The sequence below is a fragment of the Pseudorca crassidens genome, chromosome X (assembly GCF_039906515.1).
Source record: "Pseudorca crassidens isolate mPseCra1 chromosome X, mPseCra1.hap1, whole genome shotgun sequence".
NCBI classification, from domain to species: Eukaryota; Metazoa; Chordata; class Mammalia; order Artiodactyla; family Delphinidae; genus Pseudorca; species Pseudorca crassidens.
The window spans coordinates 54,037,722-54,056,879 of NC_090317.1; the positions used below are offsets into that span (position 1 = coordinate 54,037,722).

The following is a 19,158-nucleotide window of genomic DNA, read 5'->3' on the forward strand; positions in this document are numbered from 1 at the left end:
TCAATGGCGAGTGGGAGGGACTCGATAGAGGGGGAGAAGGGGGAAGGAAGGGGGGTGAGCGAGTGGAAGGCGGGTGGGGGGAGAGAAGTGAACCAGTGCCCTGACCGCCTGCTGGGAGGGGGCGGCGCAGCACCAACTGCTGGGTACCCCCCTCTGGTCCCCACTCCCTGCACCCCACGGCTCCGGGGGCGGCCCCTCCAGCCTAACGGGGAGCCGGGGAAGAAGGGCGGGGGAGAAATGGAGGTAAGCTTAGGAAGTTACTGTTCGCCGCCCCAAGAAGGCGGCAGGAAGCGCGCTGGCGGCACCCTCGAGTGCGGGAACCGCTGCTGGGAAAAACGCGCCGCTTTAGGGCTTCCCGCTTTGCGGAGCAAAACCAAGGGCATATTCCGCTCCGCTCGGTTCTCCGCTCGCTGCTCTCTTAGGCTTCCCTTTAAGTTGAACTCATTCGAATTATCTTACGGAAGTTTTATTTTTCTTGTTCTGTATGCTTTTCTAGCGATCCTGCTGACCGCCCTGACTCCGGCTAGAGAACAAGCGTCCAGCAGCACCATTTTCTATACAAAGGATACTTAAGACAGACTAGTGGAAGTAGGGGCAGGAGCCCGGCAAAGCCGCAGTTGGAGCCGAGAGACTGTGCCTTCATATATCACACTCAACTGTGAGCCGGGTCTGGTACCTCGATTGCCTTCAGATTGATTGGGGGTGGCGGAGACGGGGGTGAGGGGGGAGATCTAGCATTTGGCTACCCCAGATTGCAAGTACGAGTGAGCGTAAGCAGGTCGGTGGCTTTGGGCTGCTTTAGTGGGGTCCAGCCGCTTCGCTGCCGGGGACCGGGCAGCATCGCGGGCGTGGACAGCGCGTTTCCGCGGTAGGAAAGGATGCAGGAGAGGGAGGAACCCAGCCGCAAGACTGGTGCTTGCCAGCGCGCTCCCTCTGCCTAGTCGGTGACGCCCGGGCGGGCATCGGGGTGTCAGGTCTTCCAAGACCACTAAAGCGACCAGGGGCAATCTGGCTGGTTTATGGCTCGGATGGGTCGTGGGTAGAAGCAGGGCTAATTCCCCCGTCCCTGTTATGGGATTAAAAGCAAATAGCAACAACAACCAAAACCTCCCCAGCTGTTCTACTCCGATTCTTGCTCCAAGGAGCAAGTCCTTAAATTTACCCAGAGGCTGGAGAATGAACCAGGTGAATTCTTTAAATTCCTCTCCAGAAAGGTGTAGGGTTTTAGGTTTAGGTTTTAGCATCCATTTTCCATGCTTAACCAGTAGAAAAACTTATCTTTCGAGTGCTCTGCTTTGTTTTTGGAAGGAGGAAGCTCTCTTTCCTGAAATAAAAGGAGGAAAAGTAGATAATGTTTTCAGGAGCCAAGAGCACAGTATTCATTTTTATTTTTGTCTACTGAATGGAAGGGAGAATGCATCTGCATAGGGATAGAACATCAGGAAGGAAAAATTTTGCCAATTATCGTGAGTTGATTTTATCTAATAGCTTCTTCATGGAAAGTTATTATTATTTTTTTATTGAAGGGCCAATCTTTCTGGCTTCTTTCCCCAGTATGTCCCTCTCCATCTTTGTAACTGCCGTCTTTCCAATTCCTGACAGTTTTAAAGGTTAAAACCCTGGTTCAGATAATCCTCACATCCCCCCCATTTTGTTCCTCTTGCCTTTTTTCTTCTTTTTCTTTCTTTCTTTCTTTCTTTTTTTTTTTTACACCTACAGCCACTACTGGGAGGGACATTAGCACCACAGTTCAGTGCAGTCTGCATGAAAGAGGACACAGGAAGTGTTTACTATTACATTTTACTCCTCCTGTAACTCTGCCTGCATTATTCACAGTATCCAGCACATGTATTGTCCTCTTCTCGGGAGCTGGGAGATGTCTTGGAGTTGAAATTAGAAGCTGTCAAATGGTTACAGTTTACAGCTCTGACTCTTGGGGTTTGCACTGCTGGATGAGACTCAGTCATAGGTGATGGCAGGAACTCAATGAAAATAAAATCAGTGATTGATCCAGGAAAGTGTGGCAAAGCCATGCTGTGGAGGCACTCTCAGAGCACTAATAATCATTCATAACATCCACATTAGATATCAGTTAATTGATGTGTTAAGATTTCCATCTAAACCCAAGGCAGGGGGAGAGAACTATTCAGTGACTCTTATGAGGTATTTAAAGTTATCATCATGACAGTCTCATGAGGTTAATATTATTATCCACATTTTACAGTTCCTGAAACTGAAGATCACAGACAGGTAATTTGTACAAGACCATGGAGCTGAAAAGTAGCAGACTCTGGATTTTCATTCAGAGTGTGAAACTCCAAAATGCAGCTAAATGGTTGCTTTATAGTGAATCTGGATTATTCTATATATACAGCACAACATTTAGTTTTATGTGTCTAGTCCAATAGAAAATGATCTCTGTAGAGTAGCAACATTACTTACAGACTAAGGAGACTACTAGTTGAACTAAGTAACCCGGAAAATCATCTGAGAAATTGTTTGTTGATAAAAGTGACAGAAATCCACATCTGAAAATAATGGAAAAAATGTTCCCATTTTCTTTTCTCCTTTTCTGTCTGATGGTGGCACCAATGAGCAACGGAATAGCCAAAAGCCAGGACACCTGGCAAAAGCCCTCCGCTTGGTGCTCTAACTCTAAAAGGACTGATGAGGACTCTGCTTGCTTACAGAGAGAAGGACTCATTGACTGAATGCCTTTTATGCACCATTTGCATTATATACATTGTCCTATTAATCTTCAAAACCATCCTATGAGATAGGTATTATTAGCTTCATTTTTTTTTAACAAATGAGGAAACAGAGATTCACAGAGACTAGGTAAAATGCCCAAGGTTATATAGGTATAAAGTATAGAGTTGGGAAATTCAAACCCATGTCATTTCTAGTCCACTATGCTGACCCTTAGCATATGGTCCTCAGATTGTGTGATTACACATTTTCAGAATTTACATTACGTCAAAAATTTTATAATTAACCAAAGGAAACTTTAGGAATTTGTTTTTTGGAGGAGATGCCATGAAGGAACTGTTATATTTATTGCATTTGTTTGTTCAGTGTTCCAATTTGGAACTTGAACCAGGGTTCTACTAAGATCAGAAAAAAAATATGGTAATGTGTACCCTATAAACATAGAAATATGTGCAATATCTGAGGATTAAACTATAAAGCCATTGTATAATTATAGAATGGCTTATACAAGATAATTAAAATACTTCGAGTTAGGATGTTTCTCAGGCCAGTGAGAATTGACTAAAACTGAGAAATAATGCATTAATCTGAAGAAAGGCTTGATCAGCTACGCAGACCTAGTAAAAGAAGTCCCAAAGAGATGAGCATTGGTAACTCTTATCCATGTACATTTTCGTCTCACTGGCAAAAACCACCCTTGATATGAGATTGATGAAGCTAATCAAATACTCTGATTTCAGTTGCCTTTGCATTGAAACACCCCTTATCAAGCAGCCTGCCATCTGACTGTGATCTGCCTTCCCACGTACACTGTCTAGAGAGAGAATGCACAGGTCTTGCGGATGGATGAGAATGACTACTATGCATCATGTGCCAGTTATTTTACATCAAATTCCATCATCTTTGTGTTGTCCACAGCAGCTTGCACCTATATTGTACGTAAATGTTATAATCGATAAATTGTCACTGTTACTGAGAAAGTAGGTGAGTGTATGGACACAAAACTGTAAGAATGGATAAATTACATTCTCCATGACATTTTTCATATTTAATATTAACTATTGACAACGATTGGAATTAGTAGGAGACAGTGAAGCCCAGTGATTAAGAAAAGAACTTTGGTTTTAAACCAAATTTGGAATTCTGGCTCTGGCATTTTCTAGTTGTGTGGCTGTGAGTGAATTAATCTCTGGACCTGTACTGTATAAGATAGTGACTAGCCACATGTGCTACTGAGCCCTTGAAACTTGAGTAACCCAAATTGAGATGCACTGTGAGTATAAAATACACGCCCTATTTCGAAAAGTGAGCACATGTACATATACACACACGTATATGAAATATATAATTAATATTTTATACAAATTGCATGATGAAATGATAATATTTTGACTAACAGGTTAAATAAAATATTAAAATAATTTAACTTGCTTATTTTCAATATTTTAATGGGCTTCTATAAAATTTAAAATTGTATATGTGGCTTGAATTATACTTTTGTTGTAGAGAGCTATCCTAAGAAGCTTCAGTTTCTTCATCTAAAAATGGGGATAATAATCTTATTTAGCTTAAGTTGTTGTAGTGATATTTAAATAAAATAATGCACCTCAAATGCTTAGCACAGTGCCTGACATTTAGTTTAAAAGTTGTCACTCTCCAAGAGTTAGGAAATAAAGATAAGTAAAAATATAAAACAAAAACTATAAACCTGAATGGATTGGGGACTGCTCAAAGAGAATGCTTTAGTTACAAATTAGTTTTCTTTATCTCAAGTGAAACCATTCTACTTCTCTCTCTAAAAACAGGGGCAAACATACATGTGTGGTGGTGGTGGGGAGGACAATATTTGTTACATACAAAACTAATAATGTGCATGCAAGTGTTTTGAAGAGTTAAAAGTACTTTCTCAATTCCAAGCATTTTTACTATCCTAATTTGTGAGACACTTTTACATTTAATTCGTAGATATTTCTAGTGTTGGGGCATTCAAGTCACAAATGAAAATAAGGCTGAAACTGGTGCCGGTACACATAAGGCAAATTAATTTCTGCAGAAGATACAGAAACAGGAGAAAGCCTGGTAGTTTACTGTGCCTAGCTGATGACAGAAATGCATAGCTCAACTGGAGACACTAGAGGGTGCTATTAGTGAGAACTTAGAAGGATGAATAAAGTCTTCCAACACCCATCCCCCTCTCCACTGCTATAGATTATAAGAATTTGAAAAGGGCATACCTGTGAAATGAAACTAACACTTCTCCATTCCTTCTTGGACATGACTTGCAAGGTTTTTTGTAGTCCTGAGACTGGCCTTTACAACATTCCCCAAATAATAAAATATTAGAAGTTTGCCATAGTACTTGGGCAAATAATTTGGAAAAGTTTGAAACAGTTGGTTCCCTGCTCTGAGAAAAACACTACCAAGGCCCAAGGAGGGGAGTATAAGAAATGAAAACACACAAGAAAGGGCTTTCAATGAAGGAAAGACTCCAACAACCTCTGTAATTAAGTAGGGATGGGGCAATTTTTTGGTAATCATGCCATATAAGATTTTTTTTTCTCTCTCCCTAGGCTTGACCAGCTACCCACTTGCAGTGGACAGAAACTGCAGCGGAATTTCTTTCATTGGAGCCTGGGAATTACAGCCTAATGTGTATAGCTGAACTTTGCTGAAGCACTGAGCTCTGATTAATGCAGTAAAATGAATAAAAAGGTACGTGGTGTTGTCTTCAAGGTTGCTGTTTCCTACTAAAGAATGCATTTCTCCTTCTGTACTCTTTTTCTTTTTTTCTTTTTTGTTTTTTTACAGATAAGTAGTTGCAAACTGTACCGGATGAGGCTTTTGATCTGTGTGTTATTTGCCTGTATTGTGATGGAAGCACACAAGGAGGGAAAATTATCGTGTCTTTTAAAGCATAGAAGGATCAGAATGCTATTAACAGTTTCTATCTTTCTTGTTTCCTTAGGACAGGCTTTAACTTGAGTTATCCAGATGTTGCCTGCTGAGGTGAAAGAGTTAAAGAGATTTTGGTTGCTGAGGAAAGCGGAATTCCTTTTTGTTCTTTCTTTTAACATTGAGATTGAATTTTTTCCATCCTACCAAAACTCCTATGTGGTCATGTATTCAGGAAGTAGGCATCAGTGACTGCCCTAAACTTAGGAAATACACACACCTATGAAAATAATCACATAATGTTTCCAAAGAAATATATTGGGATTGATAAAAATATACATTTTTAAAGAATCGTGAATTAATCTCACACCACTCTGAGCCTTCTTTACTTTTTAAGCCTCTTTATTTCTATTATAAGATATGACTATGAAGTAAGTAGATTTAACTTTTGTATGGTTTGTGAAATCAGTTATATTTTCTGATGTATGATAAAAAAACACTGTGCATTTCATTGAAACATGTAGGAGAACTGCTTTAAGTTTTTTTTTAATTAACAACCGTGGCTGTAGTTTAGTCAACATAGTGTTTAATGGATGGCTATTTTGAGCCATTTTTCATTGACTGGGGTACTGCAAACATCCCATTTTAAGTGATTAGACATGTGTTTAGATAATCAACATAGGGTCTCTGTTTTCTTTTCAGATTGAACAGTTTTTATCTCATCATTACTGAAACTTAGCTGAATGTCAGTTTCTTTGGATAAAATACGAAAAACAAGAATTCTTCTTAGTTGCCAAAACGCAGCTGGTCTCAACTATTCCTTTTGGATTTCCTGTTACACAAAGTGAAGAATCGTGATTCATTTTACTTTTACGCAAAAAAAAAAAAAACAACACTTGAATCTTTCAATTAATTTTCCTTTCTTGACTAACTTCTAAATAAAGTGAAACCACAGATGTAGTCCGGCACACTATTGATCCTATTGTGGTTATCTTTTCTGACAGGCTAGATAGTGAAGGAAAAGTGTTTGGAACATCCAAGGGTCTCCTTTTAAGGAAAAAATAGTGTACACAAAATTGACAGTGAAAATGAAATATTGTTGCTGGATTCCTTCCACTGTGAATATCGTTATTATTAGGCTCCATCTTCCCTAGATCTGTTAATGGAGCTCAAAGCACTAAAGGAGCTTCTCCTTCAGACTGAACATAATCATGTCATACCAAAGAATCCTTCAAAAATTTCCATCTTGTCAACTGATAGGTTTTCAAATTTGATGTCTTTTCGACCACTATTCAGAGTTCTTGTGGTGAATCCAGTAAATCTGAGTTTTACTACAAGTCCAGTGCTGGTGATCTAGTTTGTACAATTAGCCATCTACCTCACTTATGTGAGTGGCACTTGAGTACCCACCACTAGGACCAGTGTTCAGGCTCTGATACTCAGTTCGAGCACTGGCATCCTGCCTAGTTTCCACCGGTCCATTTCCCTGGTGCCCTAGGCTCAGTATCAATGAAATACTACCTGCTTGGCTAAGGGTCATGTTCCCAACAGGACATCTTTCTTAGAAAAGTCCTATAAATATGAAAATAACATGACTCTAGCTTCACATTTTATGTTTTGCATTCTTGGACCATTTATTCTATGGAAGATGCTGAAGTAGGTAGGCTATGTTTGTTGGTAAGCCTCTTGCAGTTCATCACAATAAGTGATGATATGTTATTCAAAGATGGTTATTATTCTTGAAGAGTGCAACTGAATTACTGAACACCCACACTTCCACTCCCAGCAATTATAAATTATTCTCCAAAAATAATCATAAGATGTAACAATCATAGAAAAATTACAAATAAAATATCAGAAAAAGTGAAATTAATTTTGTCATAAACTTGCTAAATGACAGAGGTTTCCAAATGTCCTATGAATTATTAAAATTTCCCCCTTTTTACAAGTATCACTTGGGGTGGGGAGCCCAAATGGATTTCTGTAAAGGCAATAATATTTTGCAAGATACCATGTGTGGTAACTTTGAAGTATATATCAATTAGTGACACAGACAATGAAATGTGTATCTCCTCTCCAAATGTAGTCAAGGACCTTAAGAATTATATACTTATATTGAAAGTATTAAACTGTATTTGTCAGCTGTTGTCCTAAACTTATATCTCATGGAGAATTAAATACTGCTACAGCTTGTACTAAATTAACTTTTGTTTTTAACTCTGTGTCATTCTAATCTCTTCTTCTTCTAGGGTTTTTCTGGGTTAACAATGTATAAAAATAACAAATCAAAATTTTCTCTGAAATGTAGTGCTTGCTTCTTAGACTTTACAGAACAACTACAGCATGAGATGCCGTCTTAACTAGCAAAAACGTCAGATAAACAATATCTTTATTGTTACATTAGAAGCTATAAATTATAGTTCAATAAACTCAACAAAATTAGCTTAGAGTTCTATTCAACTAATAATAAATGAAAAGACATTTAAAAACTAGAAGATAGTCTTTTGTCTCCAAAGTATGTGAGGAGGAGGAGGAGAAGTGGGAAGAGGAGAAGGGCTATGAAGAATAGGCAGCCTCAGGGTCCTGAGGGAGGGAAGGCAGTACAGGTCCCTTTTCCTTTTAAAATTATTTTTAAAAATTTCAACTTCCCTATCATTACTTTAAAAACTTATTTTATGCAACTTCTCTTTCAACTTTTCAAGTACTCCAGCAGGGTAAAATGCTCATATGGAGACTGGTGTGGGGGGAAGTGGAAGTGACAGCAAAAAGGGAATTGAAGTACCATTCTCTTCACAGTGACTTTCATACAGCAGACCCTGGAAAGAAACGGAGGGAATTATCAGTTAATAATAGTGGAGAGATACAGATTGATGTTCAAACCCTGTTCGCAAACCCCTAACCACTTTGCTTTGAGCTCCCCAGGCCTGAGTTCAAGCAATGTAGTTTGCAGTAGAAATACAAGTCAGCAGGGAAAGGGGCGGTGATGGTATGTGTGCTGTGTCTGAGGACCTTTAAAGGGCAGCAAAGGAACATGTTTGGAGTTGGCGGACGTTGGAGTTGGGGTGCTGCCCAGAAAGGAAACAGGTTTATTTAGAGTAAGACATCCTGTGTGTTTAGTATGCAAATATGTGTGGTGACTCTCCAGCAGGGACCTATGAAGAGTTTATTCAGCCAGGGAACCCTTTTGAAATAGTATGAAAAATGCTGCTAGATAGTTTTAGAAGCACCTGTTTGGGGTCTTCAAACCTGTTTGCCCCATCGTGATGAGGCTAATCCTTCTGCATATAGTGGTGTCATGCTATTAACATTCATGTCACCCTTGATGTGCTGCTGCCCAAAGCAGACCAGACCGCATTTCAAAACTGGGGATAGGAGGAGCAATTTATGGATATGGAAATGAAAAGGAATAAATTGAAGAAATCTGTTGATTATAGCACAATAATGAGAGATTCTATTGTAACTTTTGCCATTATATATTACATTTTTGTCTGGAACTTGTCCAGAACACAATTTTAATTTAACATTCTCTCTTAAAATTTTTTTGGCTATAATTTTACAGCATGGTATGATGGGAACAGAAAAAACTATGGTGTATTTTACCTAAGAGTCAAGAAAGCTTGGATTCAATTTGTGCTTCTATGGCATTCTAGCTGCAGAACATTTGATACGTTACTTAAACTCTCTAAATTCCAATTTCAGTAATTGTTTATTGAGAATTGTTATGAGGAATAAATGAGATAATGAACATAAACACAGCTAATGGAGTACCTGACACAGATAGTTTAGTGTGGTTGAATGCTCCAATAGATTTAGACTTCATTACACACCTAAAGCAAACATTGAGGTAAAAGAAAATGGGAGGTGGGGATTGCTGTATTATTCATCAACTCATTTGTTAGTTCATTTATTCATTGATACAGAAATATTTAATGAAGAACTGTGTATTCAAGGCACATTTTTAGGTAAATTAATTCTTTAAATAGCCTTTCCATCCCACATGTATTTTAAAGATCTAGATGTTGAGTTATATAATGCTGAGTACAACCCCATTAATTGAGGGAGGCAGGGAGAAAGCATTGGTAACCTCGATTTATTTGCAGAAAATTAATACCCCCTTCTACCCCACCTCCTGCCATATAACTTACATCTTCCCTGGGGAGCCATTTGCCCTGAAGTACATTCCAAAATTAAAATTAATGCTTTGGATTAATGTTTGTGTGTGTATGTATGTGTGTATACATAAATATGTATAACTAGTTAAATAGATTAGATAGATAGATAGGTAGATAGATAGATAGATATTTTGAAACAGCAGGTTGTCACTAGTTTAGACTATTTGAGCAGCCACACAGTGATCAAATGACTGATATAAACAGAGCCAGATTTATTATGAGGTGAATGAAGTTTTAGCTTAAGGCCCCTCACTTGCATAGACCTTTTCTGAGGCCTGGTATTAGAAAATCATCATCATAGGAAGAGAGAATCAAATGATATGCAGCTGAAAATGTCGAAAAAAACGTATCATAGAGATATATCAAGCAGTTTACTAATACACATATGCAATTGCGATTTTTGTGATGTCAGCTTTTATAAATTTGTCATTTGTTGTGATTCTTTTTTTTGTTTTTTTTGTTTTTTATTTTTGGCTGAGCTGCGCTGCTTGCAGGATCTTAGCTCCCAGACCAGGGATTGAACCCGTGCCCTTGGCAGTGAAGGTCTTAACCACTGGACCACCAGGGAATTCCTTGTTGTGATTCTTTTATGTCTATAAATTAATATTTCATTCATACCAAATTTTGTATTAGTAATTTTGTATCCTTTTGTTAAAGAGAGCCCCTGTGGGGCTTCCCTTGTGGCGCAATGGTTGAGAGTCCGCCTGCCGATGCAGGGGACACGGGTTCGTGCCCCGGTCCAGGAAGATTCCACATGCCACTGACCGGCTGGGCCCGTGAGCCATGGCCGCTGAGCCTGTGCGTCCGGAGCCTGTGCTCCGCAATGGGAGAGGCCACAACAGTGAGAGGCACGCGTACCGCAAAAAAAAAAAAAAAAAGAGAGCCCCTGTGTATAAGCTTCAGACTCCACAATACCAGTATTCACCTCCTATTTATCCATGTAAAATTACTTTCCTTTTATTCTTCCAGAGGAAATTAAAAAAAATCATTAAAAATAGAATTTAAGTTATAGGCTTGGGTCTTTGCTGAGTATTAATTTAAGTGTACAAAAATGACTTCAATTTTTGATTCTGAAAAGTTTTCAATCATTTCTATAGCCTTCTGGAATATGATTCTTAGCCACATCAGCAACTAAAGGGAAAATAAAAACAAAACCTCCATACACTTATGGAAGAGATTTCAGTCCTTTAATTAAAGGACCAAAAACATGCAATCTGTACAATATGGACCTCTGTGAATGAGGAGGTGCACTTATCATCTTGAAAATTATAAAATTTGTTCAAGTTTTGGACTTTCCGTCATAGGACACTTTTCTTCTCAGATATAATCATCTGTCATGTTTAAAGGATATATGGAATTCCTGAGAAATCAAATGAAATGGAATTTTGTATTGAACATAAAGTAGAAAACTATCAAATCAATCTTTCTTTCTAGTTCTATGATGACAATCCACTATTGGATGAGATTTTTTCCACTTTGAACTGCTAAGTATATTATATTTCACACAAAAGGAGCATTAGTCAAACTTCAAAACTTTTCTTCAGAACAGTTGTCATTTTTGTTATTTTTAAATGACAAAGGATAGGAAGCAGTGCAATGATTTTATCCACTCCAATTGAGATTCTGTGCTATTATTTACAATCTGCTCTGAGAAGAAACATGGAATCATAATTTACAGACTGAATTAAAGTGAATGGGATTCTTTTATGAAAATAGAGTAATTAGATTTTAGCAGATAATAATAGCCCATGAATCTCTTAATTGCTTTTATGTTTGTTGTAATACTACACATAGTATTTTTCAAGTAAAAAATTGTTGATACTTGTATAAGAGAAAGAGCAGTTTGAAATTTGTCAGTTAAAATGGAACATTTGTTAAAAATATGATTAAATCTTGAGTTTTCCCCCTTGGGAAAGTTCCTTTAAGTAAAGTATGTGTTTAGAGGTAATGGCTGAAGATCTATTAGTTAATAATGACGAACAAGTGTGCTGCCCACCTATGCATATGATCCTGCTTGCTCCTTTAAAAAAAAAAATAGCACAGTGACGGATTTCCTTTAAGATAAAAAAATAGGCATTCATCAGAGGATTGGTTAATGGCAAAGGACCTAGTGTGGGTGGAAACAAAATATTTTTTCTGTACAAAATTAACTGGCCTACATGTGACTCAAATCCATGGCCTTGGACTCATTAGCACAATGCTCTAATTAAACTAATGAATCTCAAAATAACGACAAATCCTAAGTTTGAAAGAATAAGGTTCTTCTTTAACTTGGCTTGTTAAAACAGATGCAGGCTATTAAGCAAGGGTGCCAAAAATGTGCTAACACTTCCTGAAATCACAATGACAACAGGAGAAAGAATTGTCTTTCTTTTCCTCCTGGTACTTGTTCATATGCACAAAGAATGTCATAAATTAGCATTCAGTAATCTACTGTCCAAGTGTTGATAATAGTAATAAATATGAAGGATGATAGGGGGAACTCAAAAAATAAAGATAGAGATCAGAAATGCTGGATATTGCTAAAATACTATGTATGTATGTTCACAAACAAAATTGGAAACCTAGGAAATCTAATAAGTTTTCTATTCCAAAATATTTGGTGCTGAATCAGAGGTCATGCACCACCAAATCTAGTATTGGGGGGATCAACAAATGTAAAGTGGGCAATTAAATTTTTGTCTCATTGATCATTTCAGTGATTTTAAGTGCAATAGGACTGAACACTGATCCAGCAGTTTGCTTATTAAGCTACCTTAAAGATTCATTCAGACAACCATATAGCCCTTGCTAAATACTTATTAGCTCAATGATACATTTACTTAGCTGGTGTTTTCTAAAGCATGTTCCTTGGATTGGTAAGTAATATTAGTTTTAAAGACTCTGAGATGTATTACAGCAAAGAAATAGGTTCAACACTTTCTAACCCAGAATTCCCCCAAATTAATTGCCTGTGGAGTCTTTTTTCTTTTCTTTTTACTACTGTTCCATTAAACTCATTTTGAGAAATGGTGACTTATAAGCTAATTATGTTCTTACTGAGAAAATATATAAAAAATAGATGAAAATTACTTGTATATTGAAGAAATATCACACGGGAGAAAGTGAGGCCCAACTGTGTTAGGAATTACTTTTTAAATTATCACTAATTTATTTAATGTATAAAATTATGCAATATAATGTTTAAAATGATTAAAATCAAATTAATAGACTTAAGCAGCAATTCTTTAAATTCTAGGCATTTGGGCCAGAGTGTATTTATTATGTGTCAAAACGTTCATGAGTGCAAGAGAAGCAATATCAGTTACATGGTCAAAGTACAATTTCAGCTAAATTGCATCCTGCCTAATTAAAATTCCCCTTATAAAATCTGTTTCATGTAGTTTTATTCCACTTCTTGCCTCAAACCTCTGTGTTATGTTGTCTTATGTTATTTTGTTGCTAAGTAGCACCCCTAAGAAGACTGATACATTGGTTTGAAAAATGACTTCAGATGATAGTCACAGTATAAGTGAATCTCATTTTACTTTATCATAATTGCCTTGTTAATTTCTTTTGTCTTTGTTTTAAGATATTTTTTTTTTTACAGACACGAAGGAGAACTCACATGTACTCTAGTGTATGTAATTCAGCAGGTCAACTCAGTGATTGCCCATATTCCAATTTTACTTTACGGATTGTTGACATGCTAGGAGATTATGGTGTGACATATCAATTTTGGCTGTTGACAGTCAACCATGGACATTAAAGCCACATATTTAAATCACCGTTTTGGTTAAGATTAAAAATAATGTTCAACATAGGAGATATTGAAAGTCAAACACTTATTTTTAATATTTTTATTAAATGCTCCACAGGAAATAATATATTTAATAGATCAATGACATTTGCAGGTTCATTCTGATTACCAAAGTAGTTTTTGAAAAATAATGAACGAATTTATAGTACCAACTTTGTCATTTCTATTTGTATGCTTGTTTAAATACATCAGACATATTCTTTTCTAAAATTAACCTGACTCAGATATACATATAGGCTTTCAATTAGTTTTAAAATTATGTTTCTAGTTGTATAGCAGAATATTCCCTCATAGCCGTTAAGTGGTTGCTCCTACGGTAAACTTTATCACAAGTTTAAGACAAATGCAAGTCTTCTTTCAAGTGGAATTCTGAATTCATGAGGCATATGTGCTGGGTGCACAGGAGATGCATATTCATTAATTACATGTCTCATTGGAATAGTGCCACTACCTATTTTTAGCTCACTTATAACCAACTATTTTTGATACCCTTTTTAGAAGAGCACCATAATGCCAGCCATATAATTCCATGGTCACAAACTTAGTTTTTGTCATTTGGAAAGAAATAAATGTTGTGTTCTGAAATGTATCAGTATAACAGGGTCTGAGTCTTTCACAGATCTAATAACCTCTGTAGGGTATTGACTTTTCTTGGTGTTTATTAAATTCATCAGTACTGGTATACAAATTTCACAGTCACTTTCGGAGCTGGTAATAACTAGTACTTTGTGTGATGAGAACACTAGAAGTAGTTTTTTTTTTAATGATGTTTTAAATGAAAAATTAATCTGCTTTTATCTCTAACCAATGAAGTAGAAAAAGTAAATACATTTTATGACAGCAAACTTCGTTTCATAACTGGGAGGACATTGTGGTCTTTTAAAATATGAAAATCAAAGGGCAAATAACACAAATGAAAAAACTTTGCTATAAAAGTATTAGATTTACTTCCTATTCTGTTCTTAGATAATACAAATTTTTTCTATATAAAAAAGTGAATAGATCTTTTTAGTTGTCATAATTTTAAACGTGCATTTGAAACTGGAAGAGATATTAATGATCATCTGCTTCAGATGTTTTCACACTGTATTCCTCAGAGTCCTAGCCCTTCAGGGAGGTGCCTTAGAAGCCTAAGGTATGAGGTGCAATGAGAAGCAAGTTTGTTGGGAAAGGCCCTGGGTCATCCTTAGTTAGAATTGCTCTGTTTTTTTTTTTTTCTGATGTATATGTGGGGTTCCACTTAATATTTTGTATGAAGCCAGAGTTCTGCTAAAAAATGAAAAGTAACTTTTAAAAAAATCACTGATCTAGGCCACCATCCTCATTTTACAGTTGAGAAAACTGAGGCCCAGTGGATTTAAATAACTTATTTATGAGCATACCCATTTACTGAGTGGCAGAATAAATTTTCATCAAAGTAACTTGCCCGGATATATTTATTACTCCTTATATTTATATATGATTTTGAACTTTTCAAAGCAGCCTCATGTCTGTTATTTGATTTGATCTTCAGAAAATAACACTATTAACTAGTTATAGAAAGCTTTAGTTCAATTTTAGAGATGAGGAGATGAGGTTGAAAGAGATAAAACCACCAGAGTTACACCACATTTTTGGTAGAGACAGGATGAAAACTAAGTTCTCTTGACACGCAGGGGTTTACCTTAGATCATAGTTTGTTCTAACACAGCTTGCCTAGGAAGTGGCAATTTACACAGATGTGGCACATGCCCTTACAAAATGCTTATCAGAAGTCCATGATGCTGTCACTATAGACTCTCAGAACTCACTGAGATCTTAAAAATATCTAGGCCCACTTTCCCATTTTATTGATAAAGAAACTGAACCTCAGGCTAAATAAAAGAGCTTGAATTAAAATCCACACATCCTAAATTCAAGTCAGCATTTTTTCCTAACAAACTGCTTTGCCCCTTAATTTATAAACATATGCTAACTAGTGAAAACACTCATTCTTGCCAGAGTTCCAACAACCTTGTTTTCAATTATCTAGCTCCTCTGCTGTACAATGCCAAAGCACCTTGCTGCAGTAGACTTATAAACCCTATAAAATGGGTGTGATAAGCCCTTTTATGATTTGCGATGACCCTAAGGAATAAAGGAATGTTAATGTGAGAGGAGGGGTTATGATCATCTAATATTTGCATAGAAATAGTAGTTTTCTTGGTCAGTTACTATGAGAGCTTGCAGGTGAGTAAGTTACTACCCACTTGTCTATCCAGTAGAGAGATTCAGTCTCCATGTTTTCTAAATGAGATGTCAATCCGCTAGAAGTTTAACTCTTTTGAAATGTAAATGAATTTCCCAGACAATTCAGACTCAAGGACTGTGCTTATTTAAACAAGTGATTTTCCTAAATCTCTACTAGATCTATTAAAATTATTTTTTCATGGTTAATTTTCTGTATGCACTCTGTTTCTATTATGTCCCCTCAGATTCCTTATTAATGGTAGAGCTTCTTTAACAAATACACTTGCAAAAGGAAATGTGATTTAGTGTATCTCAGTTGATAATCTTAGCAGCAATTATATACTCCTTAACTGACCATTGTCTATATTGGAATTTAGCAACTACTTTTTTGCCAGTAAAAAATGAACAAGAAAAATATAAGCTACTCTCATGGGTTTATGGCTTTTCATTTAGTTGAAATTAAAATAAGAAACTATTGAAGATCCATTTGAATGATGCAGTTCATTGGGGAAAAACATGCCTCCAGTGGTAGAAATAAACTAGGCATAGAGATGCACTCCAGATCAACAGTTATGTACAAATTATTACCAAACTAGATTAAATTTTTCAAATATAAGAAAACAAAGATTAGAGTTTAGGAGAAAGTAAGAAGGAGACAGGTTATGAAGGTAAGATCTCTTCAGTAAATACGGTTGAGCAGGGTAGAAAAAGTTCTAAGAAAAGAAAGAAGCCAAAGGGTAAGGGCAATAACCCTTGGCCCCTAGAAACTACAGGTCAGGACTGCTGTGTATGTTTGTGCAGTTGTTCACAGCACAACGGATTTGCAAGTAGGGCAAGTGGGGGCTTAAAGCTGAGCATTCTAGAAGTTTTTTTCTTTTAGAGGATGGATTACTATGGCAACCAGAATTTTAAAGTCCCTCTACTCCTGAATTCCGCTCAAGATTTTCATGCCCTGGCTATTCAATCAAACACTTATCTGGATTCTATCATGAAGCAATTTAGCAAATGCAATTAATGTCCCAAGTCAGTAGAATGTAAAATACAGATATTATCTAGGTAGGCCTGACCCCTTTAAAAGCAGAGTTTTCTCCTGCTGGAAACAGAAGGGAAAGTGACAGATCGAAAGAACATGAGGGATTCAACATGACTTTCTGACTTTGAATATGGAGGGGATCATGTGAGAAGGAATGCAAATAACCATTAGTTGCTGAGAGCAACCCCCAGCCAACAGCCAACAAGGGAGCAGAAACCTCAGTCCTACAACCATAAGGAACTGGATTCTGCCAACCATCTGAATGAGGTTGGAAGCAGATCCTTCCCCAAAACCTACACTAAAAGAATATAGATCTGCCAACATCTTGATTTCAGCCTTGTGACACCCTGAGCAGAGAACCCAGTCAGGTCCACCTGGATTTCTGACCTATAGAACTGTGAAATAAAAATGGGTGTTTTAAGTCTCTAAGTTTCTGGCAATTTGCTATGTTAACAATAGAAAGCCAATACAAATGCCTTCAAAAAAATCATATGAAGATGCTCTGTGAGCTAATGGAAGCTCCCTCCCTCTATAGTTTTATGCCCAAGTTTTTCAGAAAAGCAGAAGAAAGTCTTAGGGGTGGCCTATCACATGTTTTTCTTTTAGATTCTCATTCCAAGTACCATTGCTTTCAGGGGCAATTGTGACAACTGTCAGTGCAACTACTGACCTGAAAAACTCAATCAAATATAGAGGGTTGTTTGTTCTCATGCTTGTTTCCCCCTTCAATTTCACTTCCTTTTCACCTTTAATCTCTTCCACAGGACATCATAAGAGCGACTTTGTGGCAGACCCGTTAATGAGGCTAATTTTTCCATAAACAGATTTTTAGGTAAGACTTTTAACTGTGAGTGTCATTAAGTGCTTCTTAGAACTAGCATCCTGTTTATTGGAAAGAGGTGATAATTCATTAGGGCTCTGGTTGGGCAGTGCAGTGTGCCTAGGGTGACCAGAGGGTATAAGATTTGATACCTAACATTGTAAACTGAAAATCCAATCCTTGTAACTAAATAACTCCTCTGAAATAAGGGAGGGCAGAACTCCTGTGATTCATCACACAGATGCTTCAAGAAACAGACAGTAGAAACATGGCTGAGAGGATACTGTTGAAATATTTTCAATTATAATAAAAATGCAACTTTGTCACCCTACTATGGACTTAACTATAAAATAACTTATACTTTGTATTTTATCTTCTTTTTGTGCATTCATAGGCTAGACATTTCTGTTTTCCCAAAGGGACACATAGTTTAACATGTAATAATAAAACTGGAGAATTCCAGTTAACTCTATTAATTAAAAATCAAACGAAATGAAATTAAAAAAACAGTAGTATTACATGAAATCTTATAAACAGCATTTGTTTGCTTTTCTAGTGTACTTTATGGTATTTATATTTTATCAAATTTAGAGATTTCAAATTTCCTGCAAAAATGACACTACAATATGAGCTCCTGAAATGTGAACTCCTGTGGCTAGAAACATGTTTAACTTATGAACAGTTTGTTTGTTGTTTTAGAGTAGAATAGAGTACAGATATAGTTGTAGGCCGCTGACTTTTATAACTTAATGCACTCTAAAGAAAAAATAATAATTTTGTCACCGAAGGCTATAATCTGTAATGAAATGGATAAAAATGGAAGTTTCATATGCGCTATGACTAGATGAAAACAAATTTTATTATAAACAAAGTGTTATTATGGCAAAGGCAATAGTAGTTGCGTTATGTAGTGATCACTAGTCATTATATCTAAATTATAATACGTCCTAACATAGGGGTGACATTACATAAAATATTGCACTCAAGCTGGACGGACTCAGGTGGGGTCTAAAATAACACATTCACATATTCGGACATGTTAAGTGCTTGCCCTGAAACTTTTACCACTCATGAATTCCTATTTAAATACCATTCCTTATTTCTGGGATTCAGTGACTGGCTTGCTCTCTGAATCAGTCTCATTTACCTACTTACTGTGTGTCTCCATTTCATTTCATCTAAACTACTGTTTAGAACTGGAAAATGTAGCAACATTTAAGAGAAGATACTTTATCTCTGTAATAAGTGCTCTCTAGAGAAATGTGATATTGGATTATGTTTGGTTTGGCCTATAAATATTGATTATTAATATGACATGGTGAAGAAAATGATGAACAGAAAATAAAAAATTCTGAAGTGTTATTCTTTAATGTTTAGATGTACCACTGCAGGGCAGTCATAACAGCTAAAATAGTAAACTACTTTAAACAAGCTATTTGTGACTTTCAAACAAAACTGCATGTGCTTGAATTAAAAGAAAATCTACATATCACTTTTCTGAGATCTTGAAAATTTTGTAGCTCTT

The 19,158-nt window shown here is 36.6% G+C and overlaps 1 long non-coding RNA gene across 3 annotated transcripts; it reads left to right on the top strand.

Annotated features, from left to right (window-relative positions):
* The first annotated feature begins 107 nt into the window (after positions 1 to 107).
* LOC137216371 (uncharacterized) lies at positions 108 to 18,355 on the top strand. Of its 3 annotated transcripts, none has more exons than XR_010939747.1 (5): positions 108 to 243; positions 497 to 667; positions 3,450 to 3,644; positions 5,280 to 5,421; positions 17,578 to 18,355. It is a non-coding gene; the product is annotated as an uncharacterized lncRNA (long non-coding RNA). The 3 variants fall into 3 exon arrangements; XR_010939745.1 differs by lacking the exon at positions 17,578 to 18,355 and adding an exon at positions 5,675 to 6,518; XR_010939746.1 differs by lacking the exon at positions 17,578 to 18,355 and adding an exon at positions 6,304 to 6,518.
* The last annotated feature ends 803 nt before the right edge of the window (positions 18,356 to 19,158 follow it).